The 26,908-nt window shown below is 49.6% G+C and overlaps 1 pseudogene; it reads left to right on the top strand.

Annotated features, from left to right (window-relative positions):
* The first annotated feature begins 2,077 nt into the window (after positions 1–2,077).
* The window catches only part of LOC125547116, a 48,295-nt pseudogene continuing 23,464 nt past the window's right edge, over positions 2,078–26,908 (top strand).

Consider the following 26,908-nt stretch of genomic DNA (forward strand, 5'->3'; position numbering starts at 1 on the left):
CCACCTGGGCCACAGCCCGTAGAATCCATACGAGACACCGTGGTAGCCGGCCCAGTCAATCTAGAGAGGAGGCAAAAAATTCCGCTGGTCGTAGGAACAGACACGACCACGGGCTCTCCTCTCTCCCTCTCCTCCGGATCCTAGCCGCCAGGAGGCGCACGACCTGCGCGACGCTCGATCCGGTGCCGCGCCGGCCGCCGACCGATGGCCGACGCCGGTGATCGGAGCACACTGCACCACCGGTCTGCCTCAGCTCCCCCCTTTCCTTTGCGCGCCCGAGCTCCTCGCTGTACGCCGCCCGGGAGGGCTCGCGCTCGCCGCTCGACCAAAGCCACCGCCGGCCGGTCCGGTGCCGCGCCGGCCGCCGGCAGATGGCCGACGGAGGTGTTCGAAGCATCCTGCACCACCGGTCTGCTTCATCTCCTTTCCTTCGCATGCCCGAGCTCCTCCCTGTAAGCTGGCTGGGAGGGCTCGTGCTCGCCGCCACCGCCAGCCGGTCCTCCCTGCACTTGCCCGCGACCTCTCCACCCCCTCTACACCGCCCTACACCTCAACTTCAGACGCACATGTGTTTGTGGATGTTCTCGGTTATTTTTTGCACACAAGGTGTTTGTGTGTTTGTCTGAGCCAGTTTCAGTCACAGATCCTTGAAGTAAACTCCCACATACGAGATTAGCTCTCCTTCCATATGATTCAAAAAATGGTAGGATGGTGGGAGTTAATTGGGATACTAGAATAATGGGTTGCTAATTAATTTACATCATGTGGAGTCTCAAGACACATGGGTACGCTGGCTCCTATTGTTTGACAAATTTATATTGAACTTTCTTTAATCGTATAAAGGAGTTGCAGTTAGGTGTTGCCCTTTTTTATGCCTAGACACAGCAGCTCCAATAACATCTGGACGCTCATGGTGAGATATATTAATTATTCTTATAATGGTCATCTGAATTTGCAGAGACAATTAGATTTTGGAAGCAGGAATCCTTTCCTCATAAGATGGATGAGCTGTAGGATTTGATTCTGTTCAGCTTGAATTAGTTTTTCATCATCATGTTCTATGTATTAGGAATTCATGCCTTACAGCTCTAATTTTTTCGCATTGTTGGTGTATGCTGGGAGCCACATTGTAATGCATGCTAGCAAACAGTAGGATTGAAAGTCTTACCCTGTTGGTTATTAATATCTTTTCCACTATAGTGAGGTTCAGCAATTTAATTCGTATTAAGGTCACACAAACAGTTTGGTTTTCAGATTTGTCTTGACAAACATATTTGGTTCAACAATTTAATTCGTATTAAAGTCACACAAGCAGTTTGATTTTTAGATTTGTCTTGACAAACATATTTTTGCAGATTATCCTTACATAAGCAATTGATTTCTGCAAGTTCCTTTCACTTCTTATTTATTTCTTCACTTGGTTATGATGTACTGCTATTCGTTTTCATGATGATTTATGCATTTTGTAGTTTTCACTCACAGAATGTTCTCTCTAAACAAGATTGGTTCCCATTCTTACAGTGCAGTAGCTACTGAGCAGTGAGGCCATCGAGCGACACCAGACCGCGGGACAGCGTGAGAAGAGGCAGGGGGTGTCTGGCGGGATGGGGAAGACCACGAGGAAGTGTGGCGATGGAGTGCAATCCCGAAGAAGAAGAACATTGCAAAGAAAGACCCTAGCCAAGCGCCACCCAATTCTCTTTCATTGACCTATCTAATGGCCATCAATTCAATTGGTCCAAGCTGCTGCGTTTGACCTTCCCACTGACCCACTACATCCTCGCTCAGCTGCTTCTGCTATGTTTCTTCTCCATGGCATTGTCGGCTGCCAGTGTGCCTGACATCATGCCTATGTGACCTCATATCATGCTCCTCTACGTGTTCTTCTCACCCTGGTTCCATGAGGAGAGATGTTGTTCTGTGGTTCTGTAGCTCTACTCCATAGCAATGATGGAGTCGCCTCCAGATGGGATAGCAATTATCTCGGGATCATGGTGAGGTTACTGAGTCGACCCTTCATTTGGCTCTATTCGTGTGGATCTATTCATGTGCATCTGTAAACTGTATTTAGGTACAACTATTGTTCTAGCACTTGTGTTTATTATTTTTGTAAAAAAAAGATTTCTTGATCTCATTAAATTGGGGTTTTATGTTGACATGAAATTCTAACTGAATTGCTATTTAGCTGACAATTCCAACAATTTTTTGTATTGTATTTGCATGTACGGAGCTGCCTAAGCAACGGCCAGGGGGCATATGCTTCTCCTACCACTAACATCTTCATCCTATTTGAGCCAGAATAGCTTTGGTGCCCTCTCTCGCTCATGGTGAGGCCGTGCACGCTTGCCATGGTTGTGGCTACGAAATCTCAGACTGAGTCGCTTCGGTCGGGCACTATTCAGGTACAACTCACTTTGCTCCACCATTGTTGGTTGCTGTGCATCACATGCTTGAGGAAATTCAGAGATGGTGTTGATCTTGCTCTTGCTAGACCATCCTTGCTGTAAATCATTATTGGGTTCTAGCTAGGGTCTTAGGAATTGATAATTTCCAGATTGTATCGCTGAAAATGTAGTTCTTATAAGATTCTCATTGTCAAGTTGTTATGGCAGCATGAGTGAAAATATGTTCCTTTTAAATGCTTAGATTCTATAGAAACCTCTAATCTATATCCTAAATTACTGTATTGTGTGCTCTTGTAAAATAAACTGTATATATTGATTCAATTTATATATGTAGTACAATGATTTTGCTCACATCACAAATATCTAACAAGAAGAGTGGTACTGAGTTCACTTGCAACCAAAACATTTAAATTCCAGTTCAACATTGCATATTCCTATCTAATAAACAGTCAGATGTTTCAGATTAATGTGGGAATTTCTAGCACATTCCTCTTTTACGGTGACGCTAGATTCGAATTTGAAGGCGTACTTGCCCCTGAGCTGGCGGTGCCTGAGAACAACGACGACAAAATTCTGGCATCGTCTCCAAGCTCTGTCGCAAGCAACGCAGGAACGCCTCAGGCTCAAAGTCGGGTTGCTGTGCAGGCGAGCGGCAACAGCCACTTACGTCTCTTCCAAGAAGGGCGCCACCTTGGAGGAGCATAACGACACCGGCTGCAGCGGCGCACGAGCCAACAAAGGGGCAGGACCATTGGAGACGACGGACACAGAGGTGCATGCTAGGCATGCCGATCATCAGACACTAGGGAGCGATCCCACCCGTGATGCCGCAGTACACGCAGCCATCGCCGCCACCGCCACATGCCATGATCTACGGGCAAGTGCCTGCTCAGCAGCGTACAAGAGAGATCACCGCGGGGCCCTACTCGCCAAGACGATGCTTCTCTTATCGTGCTTATTTACTTGCCTTCTATGTGTGACGAGAAGGAGCGGGAGATTCAGAGGCTCAGGTTGGCATCACTAGGTGAGTTCCCTGCTGATTTGTCGAGCACGGGATATAGACTATAGTCGGGTTCCTTCCTAACTCTGCTGGGCCTAATGAAGAGAAAGAATCAACTTTTGAGATTAATTGGCTAGATCCAAGCAGGCAGCTGCACAACATCGTCAAGGAGAAGATGAGAACAATGCGATGTTCAAAGAAGCAGGCTCCAGTTTTGGTAAATGAGTAGTGATGTTGCAACCACCAAAACAAATCTGAAAAATAAGACAAAGACAAACAGGTTGAGAGGTTGGTTAATGATATGGAAGATCAAGTAAAAAAACGAATTATTGGAAGCCCCGGCAAGCAAAGTAAAGAAAACCCTACTTAACTTGATCACAAAGGTTGGATCGTGCAAGTACATGTTGTATAAGTTTACTAGGCTGGGACAGGTCGTACTGGTGGTTGCTGGCAGAATTCTGATGTGATTCACATGTTCTTCAGTTCAGAAGATGAAACAAAAACTCTCCAAAGAGGGGAAACAAGCACAGATAAAGCCTAAAGAGATATGCAATTTGGACTTATAGGAACTGTCACTTCATTATTATAGTGGAGTTAAAGGAAATAGGAGGCATGAAAACATGACGAGCGAGGAAAGATCACTGCTACGGAAGAAAAAATGCAAGTCCATGTGATTTTGCAATAGGAGAGGCTTAGACTTTCAGGGGTTTTACTTGAAAAATCGCATTTGGTACTTTTGAGTATTTTTTATACTGTTTTGCTCAATCAAAATTCACCACATGTTTTTGTTTATACCCGTTGCAACGCACGGGCATTTTTACTAATAATAATAAAGCACGGATTGACTTTGTCGGATACACTGTCACATCCTTTTTATGAAAAAGTCCCTACTGTTTTCTAAACTTAACCCACACTCCATGTTTAAGTCATACAGAAAAACATGGCCGCACGCTCCTCCTCTGTCACATCCCCGCAAGTCCCTCGTCTCCTAGAACACCGTCGTCGACGCGCTTGCCGGTAACGGCAACCACCTCGGCACGCTCGACCTCTTCCAGGAGATGCAGCGGGGCATGGGCCTCGCGCCCGATGCCTACACCGTGCAGAGCGTCCTCGGCGCGTGCGTGCTCTCGGTCGATGTCTATGCGCATGCGCTGCTGCGCCAGCTCGGGGGCCACGACGACATTCTCATCAACTCGCTCGTCGACCTCTACGGTAAGTGCGGAGCCCTCGAACTCGCACGGCAGGTGTCCTACCAGATGCCCGAGTGGGACATCACGTTGTGGAATGTGGCGATTCTCACGCTCGACAACCAAGGATGCATGCGCGAGTCCTTGGAGCTATTTGATCGGATGACGCGGGTGGAGAATGTTGTGCCCAACGCAATCACCTTCCTTGTAGTTCTTAGTGCGTGCAAGCATGTCGGGATGGTGGAGGAAGGCAGAAGATACTTCGAGATGATGGTCAGCAAGTGCAGGATCCGGCCGAGGATCGAGCACTATGGGTGCATGGTGGACATATTGGCAAGAGCTGGCTTCATCGAAGAGGCTCTGGATGTCGTGTCTGGGATGAACTGCCGGCCTGATGCTATCATCTGGAGGAGCCTACTAGATGCATGCTGCAAGTAGAATGATGGGTTGGAGCTTAGCGAGGCCATGGTCAAGCTGTCACTCGACATTCCGGTGTTGATTTGATCTGACGGCTTAAACATGCCAGTTAGATCTATTAGTCTAACAGAAAAAGGAAAGATAACGTTAATGAAAAAGGCTCCACGCACCAATGTACGTGGGCTTTTTATCCCAACTGAGGCGCCTTGATCGGGGGCACCCAAATCAACTGATTGTTTAGGTCCCCTGTCCCTAGCGCTAGATAAAAGGGAGTACGGGAGAGGGTTGGCAGCGTGCGCGATCACAATTCTCGTACGGTTTCACTCCCCTCCCGATATTCTCTCACCCCATCCGATCAGGGGGAGCACTGTAACGACGGGAAGACCTACACAAGCCACCGCTGTCGTCCCCAGATAGTGCCGGTGGCGTCCTGAGGGCATCAGGACATTGAGGAGGACTTCTACCTCGACTACATCACCCCTGCATCACGCCTGCATCAAGCAGGCGATCATGTCCACTGCTGTGACATGTAAAGAACCTCTGATCCCTTCTCTATTCATTGTTATTGGGTGATCTAGATGCAATATTGATCCTGCTGATGGCATCCCATAGATGCATAATTAATCCAACAATGGTATCAGTCACCAATTTTGATTGCTTTTAGATCCCTACATCATGATCAGTAAATCAATCTCAAGTTTAGGCCCTCAGTAGATCAAGTTTGATTGCTACTATTTTTTATGTTGATATCAATTGCCCACTGTTGATGATGTTTTCATTCCAATATACTATAGATCAGTACCGCCACCTGGTTTCATCAATTTTAATTAATCCAAGTTAAGATCTAATACACACATGTCAACAGTAGCAACCCCTCATGTTGAAGAACCCTTGAATTTATCCACAATTAGAAAGAACCCTAATTCTGAAATTAGGACTGTTTTCCCCCCAAATCAAGCACTGATGTACACGAATTGGAGAAGAATGAGGAGAATCCTCACCTAATGCACTGCATAGCCGCCTTTTCCCTTCGGGGCCCGCACAGCGCCCACCGCTGTGCGAGAGCGGAGATGCCGCGACGCCGTCGTGCCCTGGCCGACGAGCGGAATGCTCCAACGCCTTGCTGTCGCTCTTACGGACGCGTGCGTGTATGGGCCATCACCCTACACATCGCTGTCGACCCCTTCATGCCGTGATGGCCAGCGCCCCTCCCGCCTCCTTGATGCGCCATGTGCATGGACACCGGGGCCACATTCGACGAGGGAGCGCGCAGGATTCATCCTGCTGCACGCTCCTCCGACGAGCGTAGCCGGCGCGCCGCCATGGCCGGCGCGCCTTCGAGCCGTCGAGCTCGTCGTCGCTCTGCTAGAGAGTGAACACCGGGGAGGGGGGGAAGAAATGGGTAGGATTTCACCCGGCCGCTGGTTTTGCTCAGTTGCGGGGCGATCCGAGACGTCGGCTCGATCCAACGACTGAGAGTGAGGCGCGACTCCTTGGAGGCCTTCGGGCGCTTTATGGGTCGTTTCCTCGGCCGGGCTGAAGCCCAAGTTGCCTTATTCCGGCACAAAGTCTTTTTCTTTACACTTTAAGCTGCTGGTTTTGGCCGTTTTGGGGGATAACCGTGGGCATTTTTGGGCCGAAATAATTTTGGCTATTTTCTATATTTTTCCAGTGCGTTTAAGTTAATAGTTATTATGTTTTTGCACTATTTAAAACAGAAAATGCCTAAAAATATAATGAACACGTTATTATTCTGGGTAAAATTGAAGCAACGAGATATTTTATTGAGGATTTATTATGTGTTTGCATGATGAACTTTTTAGACACCAAATAATGATAATGTTTTTTATGTTGATGTTTAAATTGAGAATGAAATGACTCTAATTTTAATTCGGACCGAGGTTGTTTTATTATTATGAGTCATCCCTTAGGATATTTTAATTCCATGTTTTTCCTGCCGAACGGTGTTTTGACATGGAGTTGAAATTAAATACTTGCCATGTTTTTTTATTTACCAACATAAATTTATAATCATATAAGTTTACTTATGAATTTTTATGATAATTTCAGCTTCCGCTCCATTCCGGTCCGACATGGTCGAACCACTTATGAGGAGTGACTTCCCTCGTTGGAAGTCCCAAGTCGAATTATGTTTGGGTAGTAATGAGTTTGATTGTGCCTTGAGGGAAGAAAACCTGTGATACATGTGGCAGGTGCTACAGGGTATGCAGAACTCAAGTAGGACTATGATGTTAAGATGGAAAAGTGGAACAAGTCCAACCATATTGCCCTTCTCATCATGAAAGCGACAATATTGCTAGACATTTCTGAAGCACTACCTAAGAAAGACACTGCTAAAGAATTCCTCAATGCAATGGAGGAGCAATTTAAATGCTCTGACAAAGTGTATGCTCATGAACTTTTTACTAAGCTTTTTAAGAAATACACCATTGATGGAAATGTTAGGCAGCACATACTAAGGCTGGTGAATGCTTACACCAAGCTTAAAGCTTTGGAGTGTTCCTTAAGTGAATATTTTCTTGTAATAATGATTGTTGAGTCTCTTCCAGAAGAATTTGAACAATTTAAGGTTAACTATAACTCTCTCAAGGAAAAATGGCCACTCGGTGAGATGACTGCAAGGATCGTCCAGGAGGAAGAGAGGATCATGAGATCGAAGAAAGACCATGTTTTTCATGTTGACTCTCACAAGAGAAAGCGTGAAGGGCAAGGTTTCCCTAAGCATCAGAAAAAGCAATTCAAGAAAGAAGGCCCTAAGCCATTCATGGGTAAAGAAGTCGGCAACTCTTCTTCAGCTGGAGAAAATGCTTGTAACTTCTACAAAGAGGAGGGACACTATCAAAAGGACTGCCCAGGCTTTCTAAAATGGATGAACAAAAGAGGTATTGGTGAAATTAATTTTGTAGATGAATCTCTTTATGTCGATTTTTCTATAAAGTCATGGTGGATTGATTCAGGTGCAACCGCTCACGTTGCTAACTCTATGCAGGGATTCGATACGATCCAAACTATAAGAGGAGGAACAAGAAAGTTTAAGGTTGCGAACAGAGTTGAGGCCGTGTTGAAGCTGTGAGATCTCTCGCATTGGAGCTACACATCGGCCACCCTCTTAGATTAAATAATGTTATTTATGTGCCTAACTTAAGTAGGAATTTGATTTCAGATTCTCATTTAGATGATGATATGTATGAGTGCCATTTTGGCAAGAAACAATTTGCTTTGAACAAATGTAATAAGAATGTAGGTATCGGTGTTAGACGAGGCCAACTATACATGTTATCTCTTAATAATGATTCAGTTATGCATGTGAGTGATGAAATTAATGTTGAGAGGAAATGGGACGGAGTTAGTAATTCTCGAAATTCTGGCATTATCGTTTGGGCCACATTTCCAGGGGGAGAATGGAATGCTTAGTTAAAAATGAAATACTCCTCCCATTAGACTTCTCAGATGCAAACAAATGTGTCGACTGCATTAAAGGAAAATTCGCAAAAACAATTAAGAAAGGAGCAGTAAGAGCCACAGGGGTTTTAGAATTAATTCACACTGACATATGTGGACCCCTGAATGTTAAGTCTGTAGATGGTTTTGATCCATTCATTACATTCACAGATGACTTTCCCGCTATGGGTATATTTATCCCATATGTGACCGATCGGAGGCTTTGAAGAAATTCAAAGTCTATAAAGCTGAGGTTGAAAATCAACTGAACGCAAAAATCAAAGTTGTACGGTTTGATCGCGGGGGAGAGTATTATGGTAGGCATGCTCCTTATGGGAAGATTCCTGGACCTTTTGCCAAGTTCTTATCTGAAAATGGAATCATTGTTCAGTACTCAATGCCTCGTGAACCACAACAAAATGATGTGGCCGAGCGCCGCAACCGCGCCCTTATGGATATGGTGCGAAGCATGCTTAGTCACTCAATTTTACCAGTAAGCCTTTGGATAGAGGCATTAAAGACAGCTGCACACATACAAAATCTTGCTCCAACTAAGTCAGCACCGAACACACCTTACGAGATGTGGGCGAGAAAGAAACCGAGCTTGAATTACTTACGAGTGTGGGGTTGCCCTGCTGAAGCTAAAGTTTTCAATCCACAACTTAAGAAATTCGATCCAAAAATAGTTAGTTGTTTCTTCATTGGATACCCTCATAGGGGAAAGGGATATCGTTTTTATTGTCCAAGTCACACCACCAAGTTTGTGGACGCTAGGCAAGCGGTATTTTTTTTGAGGATAATAAGGTCACAAATTTAAGGGAGATCGATCTTGAGGAGAAACTGGTTTGCACACCATCCCTGATTATCCAAGAGATTGTTTTTCTAATACGAAGAAATGTGGCATCTGATGATCCTGAATCTCACGGTTCACTTTCTCAGTCGAATGGTGATTCGGAGACTAGTAATGAAAATCCAGACACAAATGAGGACCACCAGGAAAATAATAATTCTCAAAAAGATGATGTGTTGGGGAACGCAGTAATTTCAAAATTTTCCTACACACACGCAAGATCTATCTAGGTGATGCATAGCAACGAGAGGGTAGAGTGTTGTCTACGTACGCTTGTAGACCGTAAGCGGAAGCGTTATGACAACGCGGTTGATGTAGTCGTACGTCTTCACGATCCGGTCGATCCTAGCACCGAAGGTACAGCACCTCCGCGATCTGTACATGTTCAGCTCGATGACGTCCCATGAACTCTAGATCCAGCTGAGTGTCGAGGGTGAGTTTCGTCAGCACGACGGTGTGATGACGGTGCTGATGAAGCTACCGGAACAGGGCTTCGCCTAAGCACCGCTATGATATGACCGAGGTGGATTATGGTGGAGGGGGCACCGCACACGGCTAAGACAATGATCAACTTGTGTGTCTATGGGGTGCCCCCTCCCCCGTATATGAAAGGAGTGGGGGAGGGGGAGGGACGGCCCTCTATGGCGCGCCCTAGGGGAGTCCTACTCCCATAGGGAGTAGGATTCCCCCCTTCCAAGTAGGAGTAGGAGAGGAAGGAAGGAGGAGAGAGGGAGGAAGGAAAGGGGGGCCGACCCCCTTCCCAATCCGGATTGGGCTTGGGGGGGGGGGGCGCTAAGACCCAATAAGGCCCATACACTCCCCGGGGGTTCTGGTAACCTCCCGGTACTCTGGTAAATGCCCAAACACACCCGGAACCATTCCGATGTCCAAACATAGTCATCCAATATATTCATCTTTATGTCTCGACCATTTCGAGACTCCTCGTCATATCCGTGATTGTCGGTGTACTAGAGTAGGGGTACCCTAGTATCCCTAACTTGTGCACGGGCAGTCGCAGCATCCCGCGGCAAAGCTCGCCGGGTGACCGCCAAGATCCTCCGTGGTTCCTCTGGAGCCATTCAAGAACAAAGTGTCCAAGCTAAAAAGACAAGACCCCGGCAAGAGGAGCTCGCCGGGAAAGCTAACAAAAGCATCCCAAGACCCCGGCAAGAGGAGCTTACCGGGAAGGCCACCCAAGGCATTTCAAGGAACTTGCCGCGGCGCACCGCGCGCCCCGGCAAGGCCCGGTGAGCGACAAGCTCCCGGACGCGACAAGACAACGACCGCGGCAAGGCGCTTGCCGCGGCAAGCCACCTCTCTGTGCCCGCGCTCCAGCACATCCACCAACGTGTCGCTCTGGGGCTCTTCCGGGCGTACGTGGCGGGAGGCTGTGCAGCTAGGGGCGTGCGGTGGCAAGCGGCGCTGACAAGATCGCCATCGTGGCGGACGGTGGCGTCCCTGGCGGTCCCTTTTCGCACTGTTTAGGCGACGCAGACAGGCATTTAAGGCTCTTGTCCCCTGCCGTCAGGGTTAGGTATGATACACTATAGCGGGTAGCTGTGCCTACCGCAGCATTTTTCCATTTCTACCCTTTGCCTCCGTTGCCACCTGTCGGTGACCTCTTGAGCATATAAAAGGAGGCCCGTGTGCAACGTTGAGGGGGGTTGGCTAGCTCAGACTCACTCACGCTCGGTCTCGTTAGCTGCTGAAGTGTACTGTAGCACTTCGCGCTCCCGAGCAAGAAATCAATACAAACCACAAAGCAGGAGTAGGGTTTTACGCATCCGTGCGGCCCGAACCTGGGTAAATCGCTTCGCGTGCTTCGCCTCGATTTGCTCTTTGCACGATCTCCGCCCCCGCCGAACCGAAAGGGACTCGGTCCGCCGGTCCCATAGGTGTCCGTGGATCAGTACCCCGACATCTTTGGCGCGCCAGGTAGGGGGCGTCGAAGTTGTGTGAACTAGATCCGGCGTTCTCGCGAGCTAGATCTTCATCATCTTCATCAACATGCCGCCGAAGAAGAAGATTTCGGAGGCGACTGCTCCGTCCGCGCCGAACCCACCATCGCCGGAGCAAACGGCTGATGGGGCAGGCGCCGGCGGAAGAACGCGCATCGACGAGGAAGCTCACGGTGCTGCCAGGTCCAAGGACAAGGCTGCGCTGCCCATCGGCGGTGTAGCCGGTTCCCACAACGACCGGGCGCACTCCAAGACCTCCGCGTCTGTACATGCACCGCGCCTGCCACAGGAGGCGCGGGACCGACAGCGTCATGGTACTCACGGTACCATGCGTTTGCTAGACCAAGACCGGGCTGGTGGATCTCGGAGCGCTCAGGACCACCATGCACGCCAACATGCTGGCATGAGCGAGGCACGGTCGCCTGGACAGGATATTGCTCCGTCTAACGTGGTTAGAAGTCCGAGCATATCCCGCTCCTCGCACCGTTCGCCACCACCGCCCGCCACTACAGCAGAAGCTTTGGCGCGAGCTCAGCTGCTCCTAGACTACCCTCCAACGGCGGACAAGATCGACGATTGGAGGGCCACCATCCAGAGTCTCATCGGCTTTGCCAACGGCGACACTCCACGGCAGCCGAGCACGTCGCAGCCGCGGCAAGCCAGCCAGGCACGAGCCAGAGACGACAAGACTGGTGGGGGTGCAACTACTGCGCACTCTTCGCCCCGAAGGCCGAGATCGCCAGCTCGCCGGATCCACCTCGACAGCGACTCCACCGCGTCATCAGATCCGCGAGCTCGTCGCGATCAGCGCCAAGTTCTTCAAGAACGACAACAAGAGGACGCTCGTACTCGCATCGAGCGCCGAAGAGAAGCGCGACGTCAATCAGACCAGCACGCTGGGCCCTCTGTTGACATGCATGCGCCAGGGGAACCAGGCGACTTGCCGTACGCGGTAGGTTGCCCTGCGTTCACTCGTGAGCTGCAGCAAGTCCAGTGGCCCAGCACGAAGAATTTCAAACCAGATGTACCACAGAAGTACGATGGCAAGACGCATCCGTCGGAGTTCCTCAGCATCTACACCATCGCGGTGTAGGCTGCCGGGGGGCGAGACGACAAGATCCTTGCCAACTACTTCCCGTTGGTGCTCAAGCCCAACGTCAGGTCCTGGCTCATGCACTTGCCGGACAACTCCATATCCTCTTGGGCTGATCTATGCCATCAGTTTGTCGGCACCTTTACAGGCGGCCACAAACCTCATGGCCAAGAGAGTGACCTTCATCTGCTCGCCCAGAAGGAAGGAGAGTGAAGGGGAACGTAGCAGAAATTCAAAATTTCCTACATGTCACCAAGATCTATCTATGGAGAGCCAGCAACGAGGGGAAGGAGAGTGCATCTACATACCCTTGTAGATCGCTAAGCGGAAGCGTTCAAGTGAACGGGGTTGATGGAGTCGTACTCGTCGTGATTCAGATCACCGATGATCCTAGTGCCGAACGGACGGCACCTCCGCGTTCAACACACGTACAGCCCGATGACGTCTCCCACGCCTTGATCCAGCAAGGAGAGAGGGAGAGGTTGAGGAAGACTCCATCCAGCAGCAGCACAACGGCGTGGTGGTGATGGAGGAGCGTGGCAATCCTGCAGGGCTTCGCCAAGCACCACGGGAGAGGAGAAGAACTTGGGAGAGAGGGAGGGCTGCACCAAAGGCATAAGGGGTGTCTCAAGAGGCCCTCCTACCCTCAATATATATAGGGAGCCCAAGGGGGGGTGCGCTAGCCCTAGGAGATCCAATCTCCTAGGGGGCGGCGGCCAGGGCAGGTTTCCCCCCTCCACCCCCAAGGCACCTAGGAGGTGCCTTCCCTCCTTGGGACTCTTCCTTAGGGTTCCCCTTTCACCCTAGGCGCATGGGCCCTAGGGGAAGTGGCGCCCCAGCCCACTTTGGGCTGGATCCCTTCTCACTTCAGCCCATGGGACCCTCCGGGATAGGTGGCCCCACCCGGTGGGCCCCGGGGACTCTTCCGGTGGTCCCGGTACAATACCGATGACCCCGAAACTTGCCCCGATGGCCGAAATAGGACTTCCTATATATAAATCTTTACCTCCTGACCATTACGGAACTCCTCATGACGTCTGGGATCTCATCCGGGACTCCGAACAACATTCGGTAACCACATACAACTTCCTTTATAACCCTAGCGTCATCGAACCTTAAGTGTGTAGACCCTACGGGTTCGGGAGACATGCAGACATGACCGAGACGTTCTCCGGTCAATAACCAACAGCGGGATCTGGATACCCATGTTGGCTCCCACATGTTCCACGATGATCTCATCGGATGAACCACGATGTCAAGGACTTAATCAATCCCGTATACAATTCCCTTTGTCTAGCGGTATTGTACTTGCCCGAGATTCGATCGTCGGTATCCCTATACCTTGTTCAATCTCGTTACCGGCAAGTCTCTTTACTCGTTCCGTAACACATCATCCCGTGATCAACTCCTTGGTCACATTGCGCATATGATGATGTCCTACCGAGTGGGCCCAGAGATACCTCTCCGTTACACGGAGTGACAAATCCCAGTCTCGATTCGTGCCAACCCAACAGACACTTTCGGAGATACCTGTAGTGCACCTTTATAGTCACCCAGTTACGTTGTGACGTTTGGTACACCCAAAGCACTCCTACGGTATCCGGGAGTTGCACAATCTCATGGTCTAAGGAAATGATACTTGACATTAGAAAAGCTTTAGCATACGAACTACACGATCTTTGTGCTAGGCTTAGGATTGGGTCTTGTCCATCACATCATTCTCCTAATGATGTGATCCCGTTATCAACGACATCCAATGTCCATGGTCAGGAAAATAAATGAGGGCCACCAGGAAAATAATAATTCTCAAAAAGATGATGTGTTGGGGAACGCAGTAATTTCAAAATTTTCCTACACACACGCAAGATCTATCTAGGTGATGCATAGCAACGAGAGGGTAGAGTGTTGTCTACGTACGCTTGTAGACCGTAAGCGGAAGCGTTATGACAACGCGGTTGATGTAGTCGTACGTCTTCACGATCCGGTCGATCCTAGCACCGAAGGTACAGCACCTCCGCGATCTGTACATGTTCAGCTCGATGGGTCCCATGAACTCTAGATCCAGCTGAGTCGAGGGGTGAAGTTTCGTCAGGCACGACGGTGTGATGACGGTGCTTGATGAAGCTACCGGAACAGGGCTTCGGCCTAAGCACCGCTATGATATGACGAGGTGGATTATGGTGGAGGGGGCACCGCACACGGCTAAGACAATGATCAACTTGTGTGTCTATGGGGTGCCCCCTCCCCCGTATATGAAAGGAGTGGGGGAGGGGGAGGGACGGCCCTCTATGGCGCGCCCTAGGGGAGTCCTACTCCCATAGGGAGTAGGATTCCCCCCTTCCAAGTAGGAGTAGGAGAGGAAGGAAGGAGGAGAGAGGGAGGAAGGAAAGGGGGGCCGACCCCCTTCCCAATCCCGGTTGGGCTTGGGGGGGGGGGGCGCTAAGACCCAATAAGGCCCATACACTCCCCGGGGGTTCTGGTAACCTCCCGGTACTCTGGTAAATGCCCAAACACACCCGGAACCATTCCGATGTCCAAACATAGTCATCCAATATATTCATCTTTATGTCTCGACCATTTCGAGACTCCTCGTCATATCCGTGATTGTCGGTGTACTAGAGTAGGGGTACCCTAGTATCCCTAACTTGTGCACGGGCAGTCGCAGCATCCCGCGGCAAAGCTCGCCGGGTGACCGCCAAGATCCTCCGTGGTTCCTCTGGAGCCATTCAAGAACAAAGTGTCCAAGCTAAAAAGACAAGACCCCGGCAAGAGGAGCTCGCCGGGAAAGGCCCGGTGAGCGACAAGCTCCCGGACGTGACAAGACGACGACCGCGGCAAGGCGCTTGCCGCGGCAAGCCACCTCTCCGTGCCCGCGCTCCAGCACATCCACCAACGTGTCGCTCTGGGGCTCTTCCGGGCGTACGTGGCGGGAGGCTGTGCAGCTAGGGGCGTGCGGTGGCAAGCGGCGCTGACAAGATCGCCATCGTGGCGGACGGTGGCGTCCCTGGCGGGCCCTTTTCACACTGTTTAGGCGACGCAGACAGGCATTTAAGGCTCTTGTCCCCTGCCGTCAGGGTTAGGTATGATACACTATAGCGGGTAGCTGTGCCTACCGCAGCATTTTTCCATTTCTACCCTTTGCCTCCGTTGCCACCTGTCGGTGACCTCTTGAGCATATAAAAGGAGGCCCGTGTGCAACGTTGAGGGGGGGTGGCTAGCTCAGACTCACTCACGCTCGGTCTCGTTAGCTGCTGAAGTGTACTGTAGCACTTCGCGCTCCCGAGCAAGAAATCAATACAAACCACAAAGCAGGAGTAGGGTTTTACGCATCCGTGCGGCCCGAACCTGGGTAAATCGCTCGCGTGCTTCGCCTCGATTTGCTCTTTGCACGATCTCCGCCCCCGCCGAACCGAAAGGGACTCGGTCCGCCGGTCCCATAGGTGTCCGTGGATCAGTACCCCGGCAGTGATCATATCCGGGACTCCGAAGTACCTTCGGTACATCAAAACACATAAACTCATAATACCGATCATCACCGAATGTTAAGCGTGCGGACCCTACGGGTTCGAGAACTATGTAGACATGACCGAGACTCATCTCCGGTTAATAACCAATAGCGGAACCTGGATGCTCATATTGGTTCCTACATATTCTATGAAGATCTTTATCGGTCAAACCGCATAACAACATACGTTGTTCCCTTTGTCACCGGTATGTTACTTGCCCGAGATTCGATCATCGGTATCATCATACCTTGTTCAATCTCATTATCGGCAACTCTCTTTACTCATTCCTTAATGCTACATCCTGTAACTAACTCATTAGTTACATTGCTTGCAAGGTTTATAGTGATGTACATTACCGAGAGGGCACAGAGATACCTCTCCGATACTCGGAGTGACAAATCCTAATCTTGATCTATGCCAACTCAACAAACACCATGGAAGACACCTGTAGAGCATCTTTATAGTCACCCAGTAACATTGTGATGTTTGATAGCACACTAAGTATTCCTCCGGTATTTGGGAGTTGCATGATCTCATAGTCATAGGAACATGTATAAGTTATGGAGAAAGCAATGGCAGTAAACTAAATGATCATCGTGCTAAGCTAACGGATGGGTCAAGTCAATCACATCATTCTCTAATGATGTGATCCCGTTTATCAAATGACAACTCCTTGTCTATGGCCAGGAAACTTAACCATCTTTGATCAACGAGCTAGTCAAGTAGAGGCATACTAGTGACACTCTGTTTGTCTATGTATTCACACATGTACTAAGTTTCCGGTTAAGTTTATATGTCTAAGGCTCAGAGCCTCCACTCAAGAAACCATGGAGTTCATTCTTGAACCCAAAGAGGCTGGAGATGGCAAGAAGAGGAAGGAGGGGGTCAAGAAGACCACTGCCAGAGTTCTTGGTAGATCCTCCAACATGAGAGAGCCAGAAGAAGATGAAGAGGAAGAGGATGCTGCTCCAGCACCCAAGTCACAAAAGCTTATGGGAGATGCTATCAAATCAGGGGCTACTGCTTCAAAGCCCAAATCTGCTCCCAAAGCTGCTGCTCAAACCACCATGTCCAAGCCCAAGAGAAGCACCAAAAACATTCCAGCTGAAGAGAAGAACAAGGCCCCAGTGCCTGAAGCTGAAGAAGAGGATGATGAAGCCCTAGTGCTAAGAAAAGTGAAACCCAGGATTCCAGACGACAATGATGCTCATCCAGTAGCTGAGGACATGAACATCAGAAAAGATGCAGGATTGAGATTGTGGAGACTGTCTGATCCTTATGCTGTGAGGAGGAGGACTGTTGTTGACTATAGGTTCCACACCAAGGAACAACAGGATTTCTATGAGACTATTCTGCTTGACAAGAAGCCAATTGTCTAAGATGTGAAATGGGTCGATTGGCAATACATTGATGAGAATGAAGACTACTTCCCAGGTGTACATGACAACTTCAGAGCTTGTGGAGTTGATGGGTTTGTGGGTCGAAAGTTGACCAAATGGAATGATGAGCTAGTTATGCAATTTTACCCCACTTCTCATTTCTATCCAGATGAAGGATAGTATGGATGTCTGAAGGTGCGAGGTACCAATAAACTATTGAAGAATGGGCCAAGTTGATCAATGCCCCAAAGGAACATGATGATGATTTGGATGTGTATGCCAAGAATAAGAAAGACCACAACTCTATGGCAAACATGTACAAAGAGATCCTTGATAATGCTTTGGAGACACACAGGCTTGGATCTGTACACTATTTGTTGTCTGGTCTACCCACTATCAACACCATCTTAAGGCATACTTTGCTACCCAAGTCTGGAGATCACAAGATGATTAGAGGACATTCCATCAACTTGCTGCAAATCTTTGATGCACCTAAAAAAAATTCAAGGTCATGAGTCTGATTGTAGAGACAATCAAGAGGACAGCAGTAGATCAGAAAAGATCTTGTGTGTATGCTCCACACATTCAGGAGCTCATCAACTCAAATATGGGCACAAGAACCTACCTATTGGACAAGGAGCACTTACCTTTGCACCCAGAACTTGAATATAACACAGCTGTGATGAATGAGAATGAACCTTCATCAGCACAAGCACAAGAGAAGAGAGCTAAGGCCAAGGCAGAGAAAGATGCAAGGATGCCAACTGTTGAATAAGCATCTCAGGTGTTCCTAAAAAGCAAACAAGATCAATTGGGTTATCTGATACAAGAAACATTGAGGATTGACAAAGGCTTGGCCACCCTGACTCTGAATCAAGAGAGCTTGGGAAGGATTGTTGAGACAAAATTCTATGATCTTGACCTCAAGGTGACTGAGATACAGACTGCAGTTGAGCAGCTCCAGGAGGAAGCTGAGGAGAGGAGAGGAAGGGCAACTACGGATGCTTTCCAGCGTGTGCTAAGGAGTCAGAGGTCTGCTGCAGTGCCAGTACCAGATTCTAGAGCTACATCGTCAACACCATCAGCTACAACTTCAGTGCCACCTCCAGCACCCACTCCACCAGTTCCAACTACATCAACAGATGCCTTCGTCCTTGGAGTTCTCTCTACACCACCTCCCGAAGACCAAGCCTGAGAGACGCATAGCACTATGCATTTTCAAACTTTTTGGTAACTTGTAGCCAAAGGGGGAGAAATGTATAGATCATAGGCTTCGAGAGAGAGTGTTTTTTCTTCTTTGTCTCTCTTGCCTTTGGTTGAACTTTATTATCTGCTTGTTTGATACTCTATGTCTGTGAGATACTTGTTTGATCATGTGTTTGATCATATGCTACTTTAATTCTTGCCTGGATGATATTATCTCTAATATCCCATATATGATCATTCACTTTGCTGTGTGATGAGTGCATGATTTTAATTTCCATCATTTTGAGAGCTCCACCAAGATGTATGTGACATGGAAGAGTGACTCATGATCCTAATCGATTGTGCATTTGCATCCAAAAGCAAATCTCAAATAATGCACAAATTTAGGGGGAGCTCTTGCTGATCACATACTTCTCAAAGCGACAATGTATTTCAATCTTATTATCATTTGTCGAAGCTTTGATCTATATGTTGTCATCAATAACCAAAAATGGGGAGATTGAAAGTGCAACTATCCCTGGGTGGTTTTGGTAATTCCTAACAACATATAGCTCATTGAGCTAATGATATCTCAAGATAAATATTTCAGGAAAGCTCAATGATTGGCATGGCATGGATTAGAAATGTGGACCCCTCAAAATGCTAAGGACAAAAGATTGGCTCTAGCTTTAAAGCTCAAGACTCTACATTTTACTTTTAGTGACCCAAGATCACATTTAGTCCATAGGAAAAGCCAAAACTATTAAAAGGGGATGAGGTGTTGCTTAATGGGTTGCTTGCTAAAAATGCTTAGTGATATGCTCCAAAAACCTTCAACTACTTTCTCATATCCACATATGTCCCAAACCAAAAGTCAAACTCGTCCCCGCCGAAATTTTCTATCCGGCGCCACCGAGTTCATTTGACGTAGCCACTACAGAAACCCTAGTCACTTCGGTCTTACCGATAGGGATCTCGGTCTCACCGAGATGGGATTGCAAACTCTCTATTTCCCTTCATAACATTTCGGTACAACCGAGATGAGCGATCGGTCCCACCGAGTTCGCAATGCAAACTCTATGTTTCCCTTTCGTAACGTTTCGGTCTCACCGAAATGAACAATTCGGTCCCACCGAGTTTGCCTGGCCAACTCTCTGGTTAGCTTATTACCAAAATCGGTCCCAACGAGTTTGTGTAATCGGTCTCACCAAGATTACGTTATGCTCTAATCCTAATGAAATCGGTCACACCAAGTTGACATGTCGGTCCCACTGAAAAGCCTAACGTTCACATTTTGAACTAAATCGGTTTGACCAAGTTTCATTATTTGGTCCCAGCGAGTTTGGTGATTTGTGTGTAACGGTTAGATTTTGTGTGGAGGCTATATATATACCCCTCCACCCACTCTTTATTCGTAGAGAGAGCTATCAAAACATGCCTACACTTCCAACATTCATTTTTTGAGAGAGAACCACCTACTCATGTGTCGAGACCAAGATATTCCATTCCAACCATATGAATCTTGATCTCTAGCCTTATCCAAGTTGCTTTCCACTCAAATCTTATTTCCACCAAATCCAAATCAGTGAGAGAGAGTTGAGTGTTGGGGAGACTATCATTTGAAGCACAAGAGCAAGGAGTTCATCATCAACACACCGTCTATTACCTTTTGGAGAGCGGTGTCTCCTAGATTGGTTAGGTGTCACTTGGGAGCCTCCGATAAGATTGTGGAGTTGAACCAAGGAGTTTGTATGGGCAAGGAGATCACCTACTTCGTGAAGATCTACCCTAGTGAGGCAAGTCCTTCGTGGGCGATGGCTATGGCGAGATAGACGAGGTTGCTTCATCGTGGACCCTTCATGGGTGGAGCCCTTCGTGGTCTCTCGCAACCGTTACCCTTCGTGGGTTGAAGTCTCCACCAACGTGGATGTACGATAGGACCACCTATCGGAACCATGCCAAAAATCTTCGTGTCTACATTGCGTTTGCTCCCTCCAAACTCCTCCCGAGGGAGTCCTGGATTAGGGGGTGTTCGGATAGTCGAACTATACCTTCAGCCGGACTCCTGGACTATGAAGATACAAGATTGAAGACTCCGTCCCGTGTCCGGAAGGGACTTTCCTTGGCGTGGAAGGCAAGCTTGGCGATGCGGATATTCAAGATCTCCTACCATTGTAACCGACTCTATGTAACCCTAACCCTATCCGGTGTCTATATAAACCGGAGGGTTGTAGTCCGTAGGACAGAATCAACTCCATACACAACAATCATACCATAGGCTAGCTTCTAGGGTTTAGCCTCCTTGATCTCATGGTAGATCAACTCTTGTACTACCCATATCATAAATATTAATCAAGCAGGAGTAGGGTATTACCTCCATCGAGAGGGCCCGAACCTGGGTAAAAACATCGTGTCCCTTGTCTCCTGTTACCATCCGGCCTTGACGCACAGTTCGGGACCCCCTACCCGAGATCCGCCGGTTTTGACACCAACATTAGTGCTTTCATTGAGAGTTCCTCTGTGTCCTCGCCTTCAGGCCCGATGGCTCCTTCGATCATCAACAACGATGCGGTCCAGGGTGAGACTTTTCTCCCCGGACAGATCTTCGTCTTCGGCGGCTTCGCTCTGCGGGCCAATTCGCTCGGCCACCTTGAGCAGACCGAAAGCTACGCCCCTGGCCATCAGGTCAGGTTTGGAAGCCTAAACTACACGGCCGACATCCGCGAGGACTTGATCTTCGACGGATTCGAGCCACAGCCAAGCGCGCCGCACTGTCTCGATGGGCATGATGTAGCTCTGCCGCCGAAAAGCGCTTTGGAGGCTGCACGTGCACTGGTTTCGACCATTGATTTGAAGCCTACTGCGCCGATCGAGGATCAGCAGTTGGACGCTGCCTCAGGGGCTGCCATCTCAGAGGCGATCGAGCCGAACTCCAGCCTCGCACTCTGCACGAGCCGTGACTCCGAGGATCCGGACTCCTCCCTGGACTCCGAACCCCCCGCGCCCCTGCCAATCGAATCCGATTGGGCGCCGATAATGGAGTTCACAGCCGCAGACATCTTTTAGCATCCGCCCTTTGGCGACATCCTGAACTCTCTTAAGTCTCTCTCCTTATCAGGAGAGCCCTGGCCGAACTACGGTCAGCGAGGATGGGATACGGACGATGAAGAAATTCAAAGCCCACCCACCACCCACTTCATAGCCACTGTCGACGATCTAACCGACATGCTTGACTTTGGCTCCGAAGACATCGACGGCATGGACGACGATGTAGGAGACGAACTGGAATCAGCACCTGTAGGGCGCTGGAAGGCCACCTCGTCATATGACATATATATGGTGGATACTCCAAAAGATGGAGATGGCAAGGGAACAGAGGGGGATAACGCCCCCAAGAAACAGCCAAAGCGCCGGCGTCAGCGGCGCCGCTCTAAATCCCGCCAAAGCAAAAACGGTGATTCTGGCACGGGAGATAGTACTACCCCGGATAGCGCCGAAGAACACCCACCTCAGCAAGATTCGGCACAGGAAGATGGAAAAGCCATCCCTCATGAGAGAGCGGCAGACCGAGAGGTCGAGGACGATAACTATACGCCTCCCTCCGAGGACGAGGCAAGCCTCGATGACGACGAATTCGTCATACCATCAGACCCCGCCGAACAAGAGCGTTTTAAACGCAGGCTTTTAGCCACGGCAAGCAGCCTCAAGAAAAAGTAGCAACAGCTTCGAGCTGCCCAAGATTTGCTAGCTGACAGATGGACTGAAGTCCTTGCGGTTGAAGAGTATGAACTCGAAGGCCCCTCCAAGAGTTACCCGAGGCGCATGCCGCTACCCCAATTAGAGGAGGAAGCACCTACATCACCAGCGCATGACATGGCAGACCGCCCACCTCGCGGCCGCGACAGAGAGGCCTCTCGGCCCTCCACCCAAGCCATGCCCCGATGCCGCTCAACTAAGGCACGGGAAAATGCGCCCGACTTGCGAGACATACTGGAGGATAAGGCAAGACAAACAAGATCGATCTACGGATCGCGCAGGCGCCCTACGGCATGTGACAATGATCTTCACTCCGGATACAACAAATCCGGCCGAGCCGAACACAACAGACATAGCTCTTCCGAGCTGTGTCGTGATATAGCCCAGTACAGAGGCGCCGCACACCCGCTATGCTTCACGAATGAAGTAATGGATCATAAAATCCCAGAAGGTTTCAAACCCGTAAACATCGAATCATATGATGGCACAACAGATCCGGCGGTATGGATCGAGGATTATCTCCTCCACATCCACATGGCACGCGGCGATGATCTACACGCCATCAAATACCTCCCGCTCAAACTTAAAGGACCGGCCCGGCATTAGCTTAACAGCTTGCTAGCAGACTCAATTGGTTCTTGGGAGGACCTGGAAGCTGCATTCCTCGACAACTTCCAGGGTACTTACGTGCGACCACCGGATGCCGACGACTTAAGCCACATAATTCAGCAGCCAGAAGAATCGGCCAGACAATTCTGGACACGGTTCCTAGCAAAGAAAAACCAGATAGTCGACTATCCGGACGCAGAGGCCCTAGCAGCCTTCAAGCATAACATCCGCGACAAGTGGCTTGCCCGGCACCTGGGACAGGAAAAGCCGAAATCCATGGCAGCCCTCACGACACTCATGACCCGCTTTTGCACGGGAGAAGACAGCTGGCTAGCTCGCAGCAACAACTTATCAAAAAACCCTGGTAATTCGGATACCAAGGACAAAAGTGGCAGGACACGTCGGAATAAGCAAAAACGCCGCGTTAGCAGCGACAACAATGAAGACACGACAGTCAATGCCGGATTCAAAGGCTATAAATCCGGTCAGCGGAAAAAGCCATTCAAAAAGAATACTCAGGGCCCGTCCAGTTTGGACCGAATACTCGACCGCTCGTGCCAGATACATGGCACCCCCGAAAGGCCAGCCAATCACACTACCAGGGATTGTTGGGTGTTCAAGCAGGCAGGCAAGTTAAGGGCCGAAAACAGAGACAAGGGGCTACACAACGACGACGAGGAGGAGCCCAAGCCGCCGAACAACAATGGACAGAAGGGTTTTCCCACACAAGTGCGGACGGTGAACATGATATACGCAACCCACATTCCCAAGCGGGAGCGGAAGCGTGCGATACGGGACGTATACGCGATGGAGCCAGTCGCCCCAAAGTTCAACCCATGGTCCTCCTGCCCGATCACTTTTGATCGAAGGGACCATCCCACTAGCATCTGTCATGGCGGCTTCGCCGCATTGGTTCTCGACCCAATCATCGACGGATTTCATCTCACAAGAGTCCTCATGGACGGCGGCAGTAGCCTGAACCTGCTTTATCAAGATACAGTGCGGAAAATGGGCATAGATCCCTCAAGGATTAAGCCCACAAAAACGACCTTTAAAGGCGTTATACCAGGTGTAGAAGCCAACTGTACAGGCTCAGTAACACTTGATGTGGTCTTCGGATCTCTGGACAATTTCTGAAGCAAAGAATTAATCTTCGATATAATCCCGTCCCGTTTTGCAGCGGCTATCACGCCTTGCTCGGACGAACTGCATTTGCAAAATTCAATGCGGTGCCGCACTACACATATCTCAAGCTCAAGATGCCAGGCCCTCGAGGAGTAATCACGGTCAACGGAAACACCGAACGCTCCCTCCGTACGGAGGAGCACACGGCGGCTCCCGCAGCGGAGGTACAAAGTAGCCTTCTCAGGCAGTTCTCCAGTCCGGCCATCAAAAAGCTAGACACTGCCAAGCGCGCCCGGTGTAACCTACAGCAGGACCGCCTGGCACACTCTGAGCAAGCATAGCAATGTGGCCCCAACCCCAGCTCTCGTGACATAACGAAACCAGTACCTCGCGTACATAACTATGCCCTTGAAATACCATGGGCACAGGGGAAGGGGCATAATAACGGCTTGCCCAACGTACGGCTTAAAACGAACTAGGGGCTGCCGGATTCCTTTTTAATTTTTTCTTACTTTCAGGTCTCCATTCTTCGGACGACCTGTTTGGAAATTCGACTGCCGCACAAACGATGCAAGCTCCAGCGAGGTAGACAAGCCATGCCGCATTATGGAACTCCCAGGTGGTCTCTGTTACGAGCGGTATACCTGTTTTAAATACAATTCCGCGGCCTGCCCCTGGTCAGGACACACTAAATAGTCCAATTTCTTTTTGATAACAATACCACTTGTATCGTTCTGCTCTGACAGCAGCCTTTATATAAACAATGCATAGCCTTTGTCTATTTTCTGCATTACTTTCTTTTATATATGTTCATTAATGACATGTTGCACCCGTACACGGTGGTACGGCAAATACGCCAGGGGCTTCAGTACCCTTCAATATGGCGTGGGAAGTCCGTACATTTTCACAAGTGCGGCACCCCGAACTTATAGCACTATATGCATCGGCTCCGAATCATGATTTGGGTCAATAGTTGGGTTTGCCCGGCTCCTATGTTTTGGTGCCTTACGTTCTGCTATATCGGCTAAGGTAGCACTAGGAGAACCACTGCGATTGTGCCCCGGTTGAGCTGGGTTAAGCACCTCAGTGGAGAAAGCTAAAACTAACTGTCATGATGAGGCGAGAGACCGGTCGCTGTTCGAGAGGTTTTTCGAGTCCTTAAAGACTTATGCCGCTTCGAGCGAGGAGCCGGATTTGTCCGGCCAAGGCATGGATAGCGCCCCGAACTCGGTCTTCCGAACTAGGGGCTTCGCCGAAATTTAAAATTATAAAGTTCTATGGCTAAGTGAGAGTGTTCAAGCATTATAGTCCGATTGCCTGGTTCGTTGTGCTGAGCGCCTCCCTCGAAGGACCCAACTATGGGAAAAAGAGCGCTCAGGTTTATCCCGAACACCCCAGCACTAGTGGCATGGGGGCAGAAGCCGACGACTGGCCATCTCTCAATTTTTGATAAACGGCCGCACAGAAAATAATATTTTAAATTCAACAAGCATTGCTTAGCGCCTATGAACAAGTTTTTAGCGCACAAGATAAACACGAGCAAGTTCATTCAAAAATTACATCCTTAGTACATTCATCCGCCACAAGGCGGGCACCCGAAAGAACATCCTTATAGTAGTTCTCGGGCTTGCGATGCTCCTTCCCCGGCGGCGGCCCGTCCCTCACAAGCTTCTCACCGTCCAGCTTACCCCAGTGCACCTTCGCACGGGCAAGGGCCCTATGGGCTCCTTCGATGGAGACGAACCGCTTGATGACCTCGAGCCTTGGACAGGCCTCCACCAGCAACCGCACCAGCCCGAAGTAGCTCCCAGGTAGGGCCTCTCCGGGCCACAGCCGAACTATGAAGCCCTTCATGGCCTGTTCGGCCGCCTTGTGGAGCTCGACCAACTGTTTCAGCTGGTCGCTCAAGGGCACAGGGTGTCCGGCCTCAGCATACTGAGACCAGAACACCCTCTCTGTCGAGCTGCCCTCTTCGGCTCGGTAGAATGCGGCGGCGGCAGATACGCTGCGGGGAAGATCTGCGAATGCCCCTGGAGAGCTCCGGATTTGGGTAAGTAACAAGTAGTTTACTTTTATATTTCTGCTTTGCATGAAGAATGCCTTACCTGCTGCTATCTTCTTCATCTCCTCCAACTCTTGGAGGGCCTTTTGGGCTTCGGCCTTGGCAGACTTGGCAGTCTCAAGGGCCGCCGCGAGCTCGGACGCTTGGGTCTTTGACTCAAGCTCCAAACTCTCATGTTTTTTCATGAGAGCCTGAAGCTCTTGCTGCACCTCGCCGACCTGAGCCCCAAGTTTCTCTTGCTCGGTGCGCTCCGCGGCCGTTTTCCTTTCGGCCTCGGTCAGCGCCTGCTTGAGGGTCGCCACCTCCATCATGGCCCCTACAATAAGCAGTACAATCCTGTTATTTCTCTTTTGCAATCACGCCTCTCTATAGGCACTTTTTCTGTAAGGTATTTCTTACCTTATTTTTCCTTGAGCTGCCGCTTGGCCAGGCCGAGCTCTTGCTCGGTCCGCTCGAGGTCCTGTTTCAGGACACCCACCTCCACCGTCAATGCGGCGGTGGATAGCAGCGAAGCCTGCATACGCAGATTGACTCCTTATTGTTAGACTCCTGCGAAATTTAATAGATCCTCTATTCGGCTTTTCTTTCCGAACGCCAAACAGAGCATCAGGGGCTACTGTCTATGCGGTAATATTTTTACATATTTTTACTTACCTTGAAGCCTGTTAGAAGGCTAGCGCAAGCTTCAGTCAGTCCGCTCTTGGCGGACTGAACCTTTCGGATCACCGTACTCATAATAGTACGGTGCTCCTCGTCGATGGAGGCGCCTTCAAGCACCTCTAGCAGATTGTCCGGCGCCTCCGGTTGGATGGAGGCTGCCGGCTCAGAAGGCTTGCTCCTCTTGGAAGGAGTTCTCCTGCCGTGGTCCGGAATTGTTGAAGATTCTGGCATGGTGTCCGGCTCAAAGCCGGACT

Source organism: Triticum urartu, chromosome 3, assembly GCF_003073215.2.
Source record: "Triticum urartu cultivar G1812 chromosome 3, Tu2.1, whole genome shotgun sequence".
NCBI lineage: Eukaryota > Viridiplantae > Streptophyta > Magnoliopsida > Poales > Poaceae > Triticum > Triticum urartu.